We start from the raw sequence: 11835 nt of genomic DNA, 5'->3' as shown, positions 1-11835 counted from the left end.
GAGATAGATTGAACAAGTGTACAAGGAAATCGGATTTCTTCCATGGTAGCGTGCCGCCGATAACTTTGCAAGTAAAGTAATCAACTTTATTTATGGTTTTTTTCTCCATGGTTGCAGTAATGACGTCGTAATTGAATCGATTCTGTTGTGATTTTGGTTAACTTATCTGAGGCTTTTGATTTACAAAACCAATGTCCTAAATGTTGCAGCTGCTGATGTGAAAACATATTTGTTGACTGCTATTAGTGGAGGCTTAAACCAGCAAAGAAGAGGGGTGAGTTTCTTGATTGAGCTATTAGTGGAGGCTTAAACCACCAATGTCCTTTTCATTCTTCCATTTGAGGCCTAACATATCGTTCTAATATCTTCATTTAAGGCTTAAAGTACATTGTGGTTATGCATTCAGATTCCAAATGGCTTCTTTATTAGTCTAATTTTGATTTGTTATTTCGTTTAGGCATCTGGTTATAAGTAGATCCTGTATAGGACTTGTTGATAGGACTTTGTAACTTTTTCATTCCATGAGTGATAAGACTGGTTTGTTACCATGCATGTTTTTTCTGCTGATTCAGTATCTTGTGCTTCTTTCTTGATTCTGTTACAGATAACTGATGCTCTTGTTGCAGCTTATATCTTGAATGCTACTCTTCTTTTTCTCAAGCTGGGCCAGAAATTATTTTGGAAGGATTCCAGGTCATTTTCACCATATCACAGATACAAAACTACTGTGAAGGTCCATGTAAGCAAAACTGTCTGTGGATTAATATTGTTATTCGGGTATTTGGTGCAGCAACTTTGATGAAATCTTTGATGTAGACTGGTTTATATAATCTCTATCAAAATATGTTGAAATCATTAAACAGCTTCCAACAAAGGGAAGAAAACCAATGAGTCCATATAGCATGCGTGTCCCAAGGAAGGGCAATGCAAAATGCTACCAGGATCGTTTAGTGCCTGTTCTTAATAAAAATATTGTAAGTGTCTTTCAGGAGAACCTACCACATTTTTGTAAAGAATTTGTTAATTATCATATGCTGGTGTATATAACCGAGGAAGAAAAATTTCCAGTGCTTGAATGAGTGCCTTTTTGGGATATATAGAATTTACAGTTGTTTGTTATGCTTTCTAGTGTGCAGGGTGTTCAGCTCACAAAGTTTGATTGCAGGCTTTCAAATAAATTGGATTCAAATTTACAAAAACTTAGGTGTAGAGCAAATTATCATGCCTTGAAGTTTAATGACCTTATTAATGAAATGGGGAAAACGTTGGTTGACAGAATGAGGATGAAAAGCAAGCATTTCATTGCCCTGCATTTGAGGTAAATTGCAAATAAATAAAAAATTACCTGCTTGAGTATTTTTTTTTTTCCCAAAAGATACATCTGTTAGGTACTCACTATAACCCAAGTTTCTTGATGTTCCTATCTTATGGTTCTGTGTTTAAAATCTTAATGCAATTGGCATTTGATTTATGAGAAACGTGCGCAGAGCTAAAATAAGAAAGAAACTCAAGGCTATTAAATTTCTTCTAATGGCCAAGATTAATGCAAATGCTTTTTGTACGTCTGTTTTATGTTCGATTTGTATAATCATAAACTTATCGGTATTCATATTGTTTGCTTCAATAACTTTTGGCTCTTTATTGAAGTCGGAATGTGTTCTGTATATTAACCAGGAAGTTATTGAATATTCGACTAATGTTTATTATACTTAATATCATGTTCATATTGTATGGAAATATTATCGAACGTGTTACTGCATTATTTTTCTTAGTAGAAAACTTGCTTCCTGAAAGGTTTGATTTCGTGGGTGATTAGGCTTGTCGCTTTCAATCTTGGCTATCTTCCTGGGGGTGACAAAACAATTATCAGAGTCAGAAACAACACTGAAGAAGGCATTGGAAGTTGCAAAAAGTATCGTGGTGCCTGGAGGTCTTATTAGTTTAGTGGTTTATGTGGGGCATCCTGGTGGATGGTAACAGTTCTGTTCTCAAATTTTATTTTTATTCACTCTGTATGCTAGTTTGTGCTCCCTGGTTTTTATTATGTTCATTATGCAGGTTGAGCAAAACCTATAACAATGGCTTGAGTAATTTTCGTTTAAGATACTAGAATAAATAAATAGATAAAGTTGAATAGTTAGGCCAATATAAGCTCAATTAAGTTCCTTCCAAACTACGCCTGAAATATTTTGCTTCTTATTATTAACAAAGGAATAGTTCTTTTGTAGCTAAAAACAATGAGTATGTTATAGCATGGGAAAATTGTTTTGCCCTATTTAATTTGAGTATTTAGTGGGAGCATGACTTCTAAAGAACTTCTTGTGCAATGAAAGCAACAGTTGGAAGCTTGCCTTTTCAATCAACCCCCTTTTATTTTATTTTATAAAGTCTGGTAGATGAAGCCATCATTTATGCTTCCCCTTCAGATTGGTTTGGAATTGGATTAAGATATACGTGGTTAGTTTTAGGTACTAGAGGAGTGGGATAGGCTGTTTGGATTTTACGTTCTGGTCTTGCTCTGAGAGGAGAGAGGGGAAAGGGGAGAAGGAGAGTGAGATTGGAAGTCTTCTGTGACTAGTAAATTGGAAGTCTCGGACTCTTGTTAAGTTTGTGCATTTTCAGAATGAAGAATAATATGTTTTTAGGCTCAAAACAAATAACGTGGATTGAATTCTAGGACACCGATGGTACTGTAGATCATAATAGAAGCTTTCTGCTCATGTTCCAGTCAGGGAAACAGAAGTGCAGTATCCAAGATTGTGCTTGATTCGTGAAATTGTTATTAATATTGATTTATGACATTGGTGATTGAGTTGGAGATTTCCAAATTGGACAATTCTTATTGCTTTGCTGATATGGATCCAATATGCTTTGTTTTGGCAAAAAGGGTCCTATTTAATGTACATTATTTGTTCTTTTAGACTTGATACGTATAAGTTTAGTTTTGTCATATGCTCCTGGCTTGCTTGTTCTAACTGTAGGCACGCATAAGGCGGAAAACTTTACACGTAAGGCTTCACTGATGTCTTGAATGATGTCATTCAATAGTGACCTGTTTTATATAATTTGTATCTCTGCTTTATAACTACATTTGATATTTGGGGTTATATTGCATGCAGGCAAGCAACCCTGACAAGGTACGAAGTGAATATAAATCATTCTCAGGGTAAAGTGCTGCCTAGTGTAAGAGTTTCAGATCCAGGTCTTCTACTTAAACCTGACGAACCAAATTTGGTATGAACTACATCTTTGAATCCCTGATTGCATCTTTGAGGCCAAAGCAGAAAAAATGCTAAACTACATATAGTTTAAAAAATAATAATAATAAAAAGTCGAGGCTTTATGAATTAGTTGACTATTCTTTTTATTTATTTATTTAATTTTATACTTTTATACTTTTTGTGAAGTCTTTTTCTCTCTTTTTTTTTCAAAGTTCCCCTAACTTGGCACAAATGCATGTATGCACGTGTGTACTCAGAACACAAACTCCTTTATAACTCAAAAGAACGGTCGCAAATGTTAGTTTTTAACTTGGAAAAATAAAATAAAATTGAAAGTTACTTTTGGGAAATGTTGAACTTTTATAATGAATATGGCTTCAGTGCAGAAGGCTTGATAGTAAATAGAAAATCTATATGCTGGTGGTTTTCTGGCTAGCTAAAAATGTGTGAGAAATGATGAATCCATCTGATTGCAGCCTATTTAATGTTTAATACCTTCATTAAAAAAAGGTTGTTGACAGTGCTTTGACTATCTTGCAGATTATAATGGCAAAACCAGCAGGTGGCCCTAGTAAGAGAGATCAGCATGCAGGGATGGATGAGGACTAATTTTGTGTGTATGACAATTGACTATCTTTGCCTGTATTGCTCTATGTTAGGGATCTTTTGTTCCATTTTAGTAATAATTTTGTTTAGGAGAAAAAGAAACATATTGCAGTTCATGCTTTGTAAATGCGACTCTTCTGTTACGATGGACACGTGGTATGCCCTTGTTGGGTAGGTTTGGATTGAAACCATGGTCGAGTGCTTGAGCCATGTTTAGTGAGAAGCTTGAATGGATTTTCTTTTCTGTTGTATTTGGTCCTTGTCTTTTCAAGCATGCCAAAAATCATCCTGGTTTTGTAATATGTGGTTTGTGCCCAATTAATTTACTGTGGATCTTGCATTTTTGTACCCAATATTTGATAGCTGCCTTCTTTTGAACGAAGATTCATTGAGGGAGAGAATTACTTTCCTTTTGAATATGAATCGATGTGTAACTCCAACTATCATTTCAAAGGTCAACATCAATTCATGCTAATATAAGGATGGATAACAATTGTCGTGTCCATGAGATTTGAATTCAGGATTACTTTCAACGAAGTGGAGACTCTGTTATTAGACCAAATGGCCATTGACATACGATATAATAGCAATATTAGGCCAATACATGTACACTATAGAGGTAATATTAAAGCAATATAACCACAATACGATAGCAATAGTATTACAATATCACCTATAAAAATATAATTATTGTCCACTTATTGCTGATTTTTCACATGTTCAGAAATTTTGTTCTCTCGTAGCTCTCTGTCTCTCTCTTGGCTCTCTCTCTCTCTCTCTCTCTAGTGCAACTCTCTGTCTCTCTCTTTGCTCTCTTTCTGTAGCGCAGCTCTCTCTCTCTGTCTCTCTCTAGCTTCGTTCTGTCTCTTTCTCCCCTTATTCGCTCTCTGTCTCTTTATTCAAACCTTCCTTTTTTTGTAAATTATTTTTTAGTTGTTATTATTTTTTAAAATAATTTCTTACAATGTCTTACGATGTAATTATGATGCACCTGACTGCCTGTTTTTAAAAGGCACGTTGTTTCTTTCTCCTCCTCGTCTTCTTTTTGAATGAAGTATGGCCCAAACCGTAAACCCATTGATGAGCCGTAGTCAATATACATGCACTAGAGAGGCAATATTAGGGCAATATAATGGCAATAAGACAGCAATAGCATCACAATATACATGCAATACGATGGCAATATGCATACAATATGTATACAATACATAGGCAATATTAGTACAATACACATGCAATAGGACAGCAATATTAAGTCAATCTACATACAATACACACACATCCATTACAGACTACAATTTAGACATGGAAAATAAATCGCCATCGAACCCTAACAATACTATCCCGAGAAGCAAAAATTATTTCTTTCATAAAACTTGACAATTCAATTGTTATTACATAGTCAACCAATCTTTGCTCTATTACATACATACTTCCTACCTATAATTATAAATAATGGAGAGCTCACAAATTCTACTAATTTGATCTTAACTTCATCAATTTGTTCTTCGTTGTATGAGTTAGCTCTCCCTTCTTGCACATTTTCCAAGCTGTTCTATTCTCCTCCCGTGTAGCAATATCAGCAACAACAGGTTATCTACAGATCTGAAATCATAACTGCAAATGATTCTCAATTAGCAAAGAGGAAAATCATTTTCTTTTATAACTTCGGTTCTGAAATATATAACAAAATGCGAACACCTTTGCTTCTGAAAAGGAGCAAAATGCGAACACCTTTGCTTCTGAAAAGGAGCAAAAGTTTGTCAACCAATTCATAGTAAAAACGAAGAAACCTGCAAAACCAACTCCAATACTTTAACCACATCATTAATACTTGGGATTTTCTTCTCATGGATTATGATTAGAGGATTTTCCAATTCCTATCAGCACATACACAAGTTTGAAGATAATCAGCATCAAACAAAAAGGGACTTGAGGTGCTGCTAACTTTAACAAGCAGGCCTCTAATAGTTTCAGGACATAGTTATCGCTGAGTCAAACTAAAACTTACACATTTCTGATTGTTCTGGTTGGTGATGAAATAAGGGGATATGTAGCCCCTGTCTAGCTTCATTCCCTCAACAACCTCCAACTCATTGTCCAATGTTTTCCCATCCTGCAGAAATTAACATAGTGTGAAGCTTACATGTTTTGGGTATCATTTGGGAATAAAAAACTAAAATAAAATTATTTGCCCTCCAATATATTTCTGTAAAAATTTCATAAGACCCATACATACCTCACTTTAAAACAACAATAAAAAGAAGCTGATATCATCCAGATTTCAGCCCTTGCAATATGGTAACTACATTAATATGCCTATGACAAATCTGCTGACTAGAAACAGACATAGGCAAATAAAGTCACATACCCATCAGCACAGCCACTGTCCAAGTCGTGATGAGATACAAGCCAATAGACGACCACCACCAAATTGCTCTTCAATATGCTGGTCAAGGGTGCAAATCTATTGACGCTTCTCCAAATTTCTTACTACATGGTTGTTCTTCTTCACCTCCTCAGCAACAGCAACAGCAGCATCACCTTCCTATCAAACAAATAACACAAAATGCCATCAAAGACAGTAAAGTTCATTGCGCATGTGTGTGTCCAAAAGTAAAGTTCATTACCAGAAAAGCTCCTTTATTTCATTTTGCAGGCATAGTATTTTTGTTGATCAGTAAAATCAGAGGACTTGAGCTGCTCCAGTGGGACTACCACTGACTCAATTCGCCCAAACAAGTAAGCACTATGAGATCCTCTTGGCAAAACTAGACAACCAATAACCATAACACCCAAACCCTGTCACGAGTAGTGACTCTCCAGATTGCATGTGCATTACAGGCCACTGCCCCCCTCCATTTCAGCATGCAGGGAAACTCAACCAATTCTTCCAGCATGTGTACTTTGTCATAGATAGCATCATCCTAGCAGACAGAATCTCATGTGACAATCAAGTTCCATTTTCCAATTTTTTTTTCCAATTATTCATTATATAGCTAGAGACAAAGGGGCAGATCAGTATGCAGCTCCCACAATGGATGACTGGTCTTCTGTGTTGACTGCTGCTTCAGAATCTGGCTTTCCTGGTTTGACCTCTTCATTGAGTGTAAGTTTTATCTTGGGTGACAACCTCTTGACTTCCTCTACTGTATAGATAAAAATCTTCCTTACCATGCTGCAGAACTCATTGCAACAAAAGTACATAGATTTTACGGGATGAATATTCAAAGGCATGAAGTTTAGATTCATTAACCTAATTACTTCTGGCGGAAGTTCATAAATGGGATGGATACCCAAAATTTAAAATAAACAAAAAAGCTTCCTACCTGTAATGAGTCCATCAAACACAAGGCTGGATTAATTACAATTCCAAGGCAGACGACCATTCACAGAAGTTTGAAATTACCCATTATGAAATTAAACATTCGTGAAACATTTTGCATTGTCAGTTTTATCAGATTGAACTACACTTAGTGAAGAAAGAATTTTTGTTTTAAAGTAAGAAAAACCAAAATCCAAAATTGGCCAAACAAGTAGCAAAATTAATCTCCATATCCATATCCATCCCATCATCACAATTATCACAATGATAAAAATCAAGCATTACCCACCAAACGAAATCAAACCCATCAAACCAGATCAACCAAGATCACAAATAAGAAAGCACAGAAATTGAGCTCACCTGAGCAGCAGAAATCCTAAGCATGCTTTCCTGACTCTAGAGTCCATGGCGTCAGAAATCCCCATTTGGATCCTCATTAGCTCACCCACCGTCATAACCCGCTTGGGCTTTCCAGGTCCCGACCCGAACCCACCGGACCCAAGACTCTTCTTGGAGCCCGAACCCGGCGATTTGAGACCCAATGCCTTCTTCATCCTGCCGGCAGCTACAGAAGTGAGCGATCTCTGCAACGCAGGCGAGCTGTTGAGCGAGTTGGCGTGCTGGGTCGGTGAGTCCAAGTGAGAAGAAGCGAAAGACGATGTGAAAGCTAGGGCCTTTCCAGTGGATGTGTGGTAGGCAGCGACGAAGATCTCAGTGGAGCAGACAATATTATCGATTACGACTCTGCAAAGCAAAAGAAGCTGTGGTCGGTGGAGAGAACAAAATTTCTGAAAATGTGATATGGGTGCAATCAGTGGACAATAAATATGTATTTATATGTGACAGTTTTAAATTTTTTGGAGAGGGATGGTATTTTCACAAAAAATTATAAAATGGGTGGTATTTTGAGCTATTTCCCTTTTTTAAAAAGCTGGCAGCTTTCTCTCTCCTGCCTCACGACACGCTCTCTCCTCAAACCAGAAAATCCAGTTTTTTTCTCTTTCGCGCAGCCGCCACTGCCCGGCCAATTTCCGGGGCCGTCCAAAGTTGGTTGGCGGCGCTTCCTTCATGAAAGTTTCTCTCATCCTCCTCCTCTACAAAACCCATATGACATCTACCCTTGAAAGCCTAACAATTCTCCAGATTTGGGATGTGAAAATTGACGAAAAATCTGCCAGATTTTTGTCATAACTTTCCAGAGTTCGTGTGTGCGATTCCGGCCACCAAATCGTGCGATCCAGGTATGCTTTCTCATCCTATTGAGATATTCTAGCTGCTGGTTGGGTAATTTAGGAGAAATTTCTGGCCTTTGAGACGAAAATAAGCGATGGAAGTTTTGGCCGGTTTCGGCCCCCGATTCCGGCCACTTCCGGTGACTTTTTGGGGTAGGTCCAAGAACAAAAGTTGCTCCATTTAATGTGCTCTTCATGTAGGTATAAGTCTTGACCGGTGATTTGGAGTTTTTCTAATCGCCAGAATTGCTTCGGACACCCACGAGTTGCCGGCGCATGTGGCGGCGCGTGAGAAACTTTTTGGCCTGTCCTAGAGTCCTAAAATCATCCTCATGTTGTCCCGAGCATGACGGTTCGATCATATTAGGTGTTATCCGAGTTCGATATGTTCGGACCGTTGGATTGATTCCAATTTAAAATATGTTGATCTAGGATAAACGATAACCGTCCGATCGTGCGATCATGAGCGATCTGACCGTTCAATTCGGACCAAACTAACAGGACATGTTTATTAAACCTTGTTGAAATCATAGGAACTTTTGGTTCGGAAATCAGAAGTCGTGGGCCCCGCGGGCCCGGTTGACCAAGATTGGGTAGTTTGACCCGTCGGTTGACCGTGAATCTTCCGAGGTAGTTTCACCCTTTGAGAAGTATTAGAATGATCATGTACAAGCCTTGACCGTTATTTGAATTATTTTGGGGTCTTTTTGGAATTTATGCTTTCATGAGTGGACTTTGTTTTGATAGTGCATTGTTTTTACCAATTGAATTAATATGCATTAAATATGGATTGTTCTGATTATGGGAGTTATATGCATATATATATATATATACACACACACACACACACCAGGTACTGGCCCGGCCTCTTAAGAGCAAATTTTTAATCAATTTTTTTCTTTAGTTAATGCGCGGAAGGTAGTGTACAAACGTAGAGAATAAACAGAATAATTATCAGAAATTCAAACATAAAAAGCCAAAACCAGAGATAAGAATATAACGAAATTCAAAACGATATAAACGATAACATTAATATTTAGCAAACTTACATAAAAGCAGAAGGGCAGTAGTGCTTAACAGAAGCTTCGTAGAAGCAGCACTTGGAATATAAAAACACTCAAACACTCAAACACTCAAAAGTACAAAGTTTCTTTCTGGAGGTGATAATTTTGCGATGATCTGCAACTGAGGAGAGGTCCTCTTTTTAAAGCCTTGGGGCTGTTGTCGTGTCAAACAAAGACAAGAAGTCACAAAGCAACCTACAGTAGAGTGACATCTTCACTTTGAGGATTCTCTCTGAACTTTCCCGCAAACAGCCAAAAAGAAAAAAGCAAACTTTTTACAAAAGCGAAAGTAGAGTTAAAATAGAAGAATCTTGCTCTTCATTAGCAAAAGGGTCCACCTCATCTTCAGGCTGGGTGGCAGATGCTGCAGCCATAGATTCGTCATCCATATCGAGAATCTGGAGGACTTTCTTTTTCAAGTCTTCTTTAGAAGATGATGATCCTAGCTGGTCTATCAACAGTTGCAACATTTGGGAAACACTCAGATTAGAAGGAGTGACCAAAGGCTGAGCAGCAGCAGAGTCGGGAGATAGGATAAGAGCTGGGACGATCTTGGTGGGAGCCAGGTGATCCCCAGTGAATTTATCCCACCATCTGATTAAGATACTTCGGACTAAATTTGGAATATAGGTCTATTTCTCATCAACATCTTCCGAAATAACATATTCCTATTTTAATATCCATGGTTGTTCATACAGTATCATGAACCACATGAATAAGGTCCCTTGATCTGGATGATTTTTATTCCATTTGCAACATTTCATTTGAAAAGATTCCTTAATTTCAGGAGGAAGGTATTCCAAAGTAGGACCCCAAATCAGAAAGAAGCTCTTGAACCAATTAAGGAGTTCTTTCAGAGCTCTAAGCTTAAACTGGATAAACCAAGTATGAGAATAGTTTAGATTTTGGAAACATAAAACATATTCCCATACCTTTTTATAATCCCATAAATTATAGGAATATGGCCTAATTTCAGGATGGATAAATCTTTTGGCCCATTCAGGGCTAGGGCCCCATTCTTCCAAGGAAATGACATTTAGGATTTGGATTTTGGAGAATACTATGGTGTTGGCATTTTCACCTCTATGACGATGAACGATATTAACATACTTAGTTTCAATTAGAAGAGTTTCATAGAAAATACGAGGCTTATTCAAGGAAGGAATATTATCCCTTAAATATTTTTCAGCCGGAAAATTTGGGTGTTTATGTAGATCATTCATTTCAATGATTGCTACAGACATATTCATATATTCACGGAATGGATTTTCAGCAATCTGCTTCTCCTTACCCTTATTATATGGAGAAGAAGACATCAGTGGCTTTGGATCATTAGGGGATGACTTGATAAGAGCAGAAGAGCTCTTACTTCGAGTCATCTGTCCGGAACTTCTAGTTCGCACCCTGCAAAACTTCTCGAGTTAAAAAGTCCGGGAGTGCGTTAGTTTCACCTTTAATAAATTCAATATCAAAATCGAAAGTAGAAAGAATTCCTTGCCATCTTGCAAAAATTTGTTTTGATGCTAGATTTTTAACATCCTTGAACAAAATGTCTTTGGCCCCCTTGCAATCTACTCTTATAAAAAATTTCTTGTTTAAAAGATCACTTTCAAATTTAGAGACAGCATGGACGATGGCTAACATTTCTTTCTTAACAGTGGAATAATTCTTTTAAGCTGGTTTCCAAACTCCAGTGGTGAACCTAACTAATTGTGCCGAGTTATCAACCCTCTGTTTTAAGATTCCCCCATACCCTATTTTTGAAGCATCGGTCTACGATTTTAAAGGCTTCTGGGTTGGCTAAAGCTAAACAAGGAAATTCTTTAACTTTCAATCTCCTAACAGCTTTAGTGTGTTCATCAGACCAAGAAACCGGGTTCTTTTTCAACCTTTGATATAATAATTTTGAGTCATGAGCTAAATCTTTATAAAAATCCTTTATGTAATTAAGACTTCCTAAAAATCTTTGTAACTGTTGCTTGTCCCTAATTTCGTTAGGGAACTTATCAGCAAAGTATATTGCTCTATCAATAGGAATTATTAGCCCCTTATTAATATTATGTCCCAAAAAGTAAACTTTTGAAGAAAATAGTTTCATTTTCTTTGCCGATACCACTAATCTTGCATGTTTCACAACTTTCAAGAAAATATTTAGATGTTTAAAGTGCTGTTCCAAAAAATTAGAATAGACTAAAACATCATCAATATAAACAATGGTGAAAGCAGTGTAAAGATTAAATATATCATTCATAATATTTTGAAATTCAGAAGGGGCATTTTTCAATCCAAAAGGTAGAACGTTCCATTCGTAATGTCCAAAAAGGACATTAAGAGCTATTTTGTACCTGTCCTTTTCAGCGATCTGGATTTGCCAATATCCCGATTTC

The 11835-nt window shown here is 37.0% G+C and overlaps 2 long non-coding RNA genes across 3 annotated transcripts; one reads left to right on the top strand and one right to left on the bottom strand.

Moving 5' to 3' along the window:
* On the top strand, window positions 18-859 carry LOC109948991. The gene is made up of 3 exons (XR_002271484.1): window positions 18-71; window positions 210-274; window positions 662-859. It is a non-coding gene; the product is annotated as an uncharacterized LOC109948991 (long non-coding RNA).
* LOC109948844 lies at window positions 5175-6830 on the bottom strand. 2 transcript variants are annotated; one of them, XR_002271291.1, is made up of 5 exons: window positions 6458-6830; window positions 6322-6375; window positions 5839-5943; window positions 5621-5707; window positions 5175-5444 (listed from the first exon to the last, which is right to left on the bottom strand). It is a non-coding gene; the product is annotated as an uncharacterized LOC109948844 (long non-coding RNA). The 2 variants fall into 2 exon arrangements; XR_002271290.1 differs by having other exon boundaries at window positions 6322-6830.

Source organism: Prunus persica, chromosome G4 (assembly GCF_000346465.2).
Source record: "Prunus persica cultivar Lovell chromosome G4, Prunus_persica_NCBIv2, whole genome shotgun sequence".
NCBI classification, from domain to species: Eukaryota; Viridiplantae; Streptophyta; class Magnoliopsida; order Rosales; family Rosaceae; genus Prunus; species Prunus persica.
This window is presented reverse-complemented; position numbering and strand designations above follow the sequence as displayed.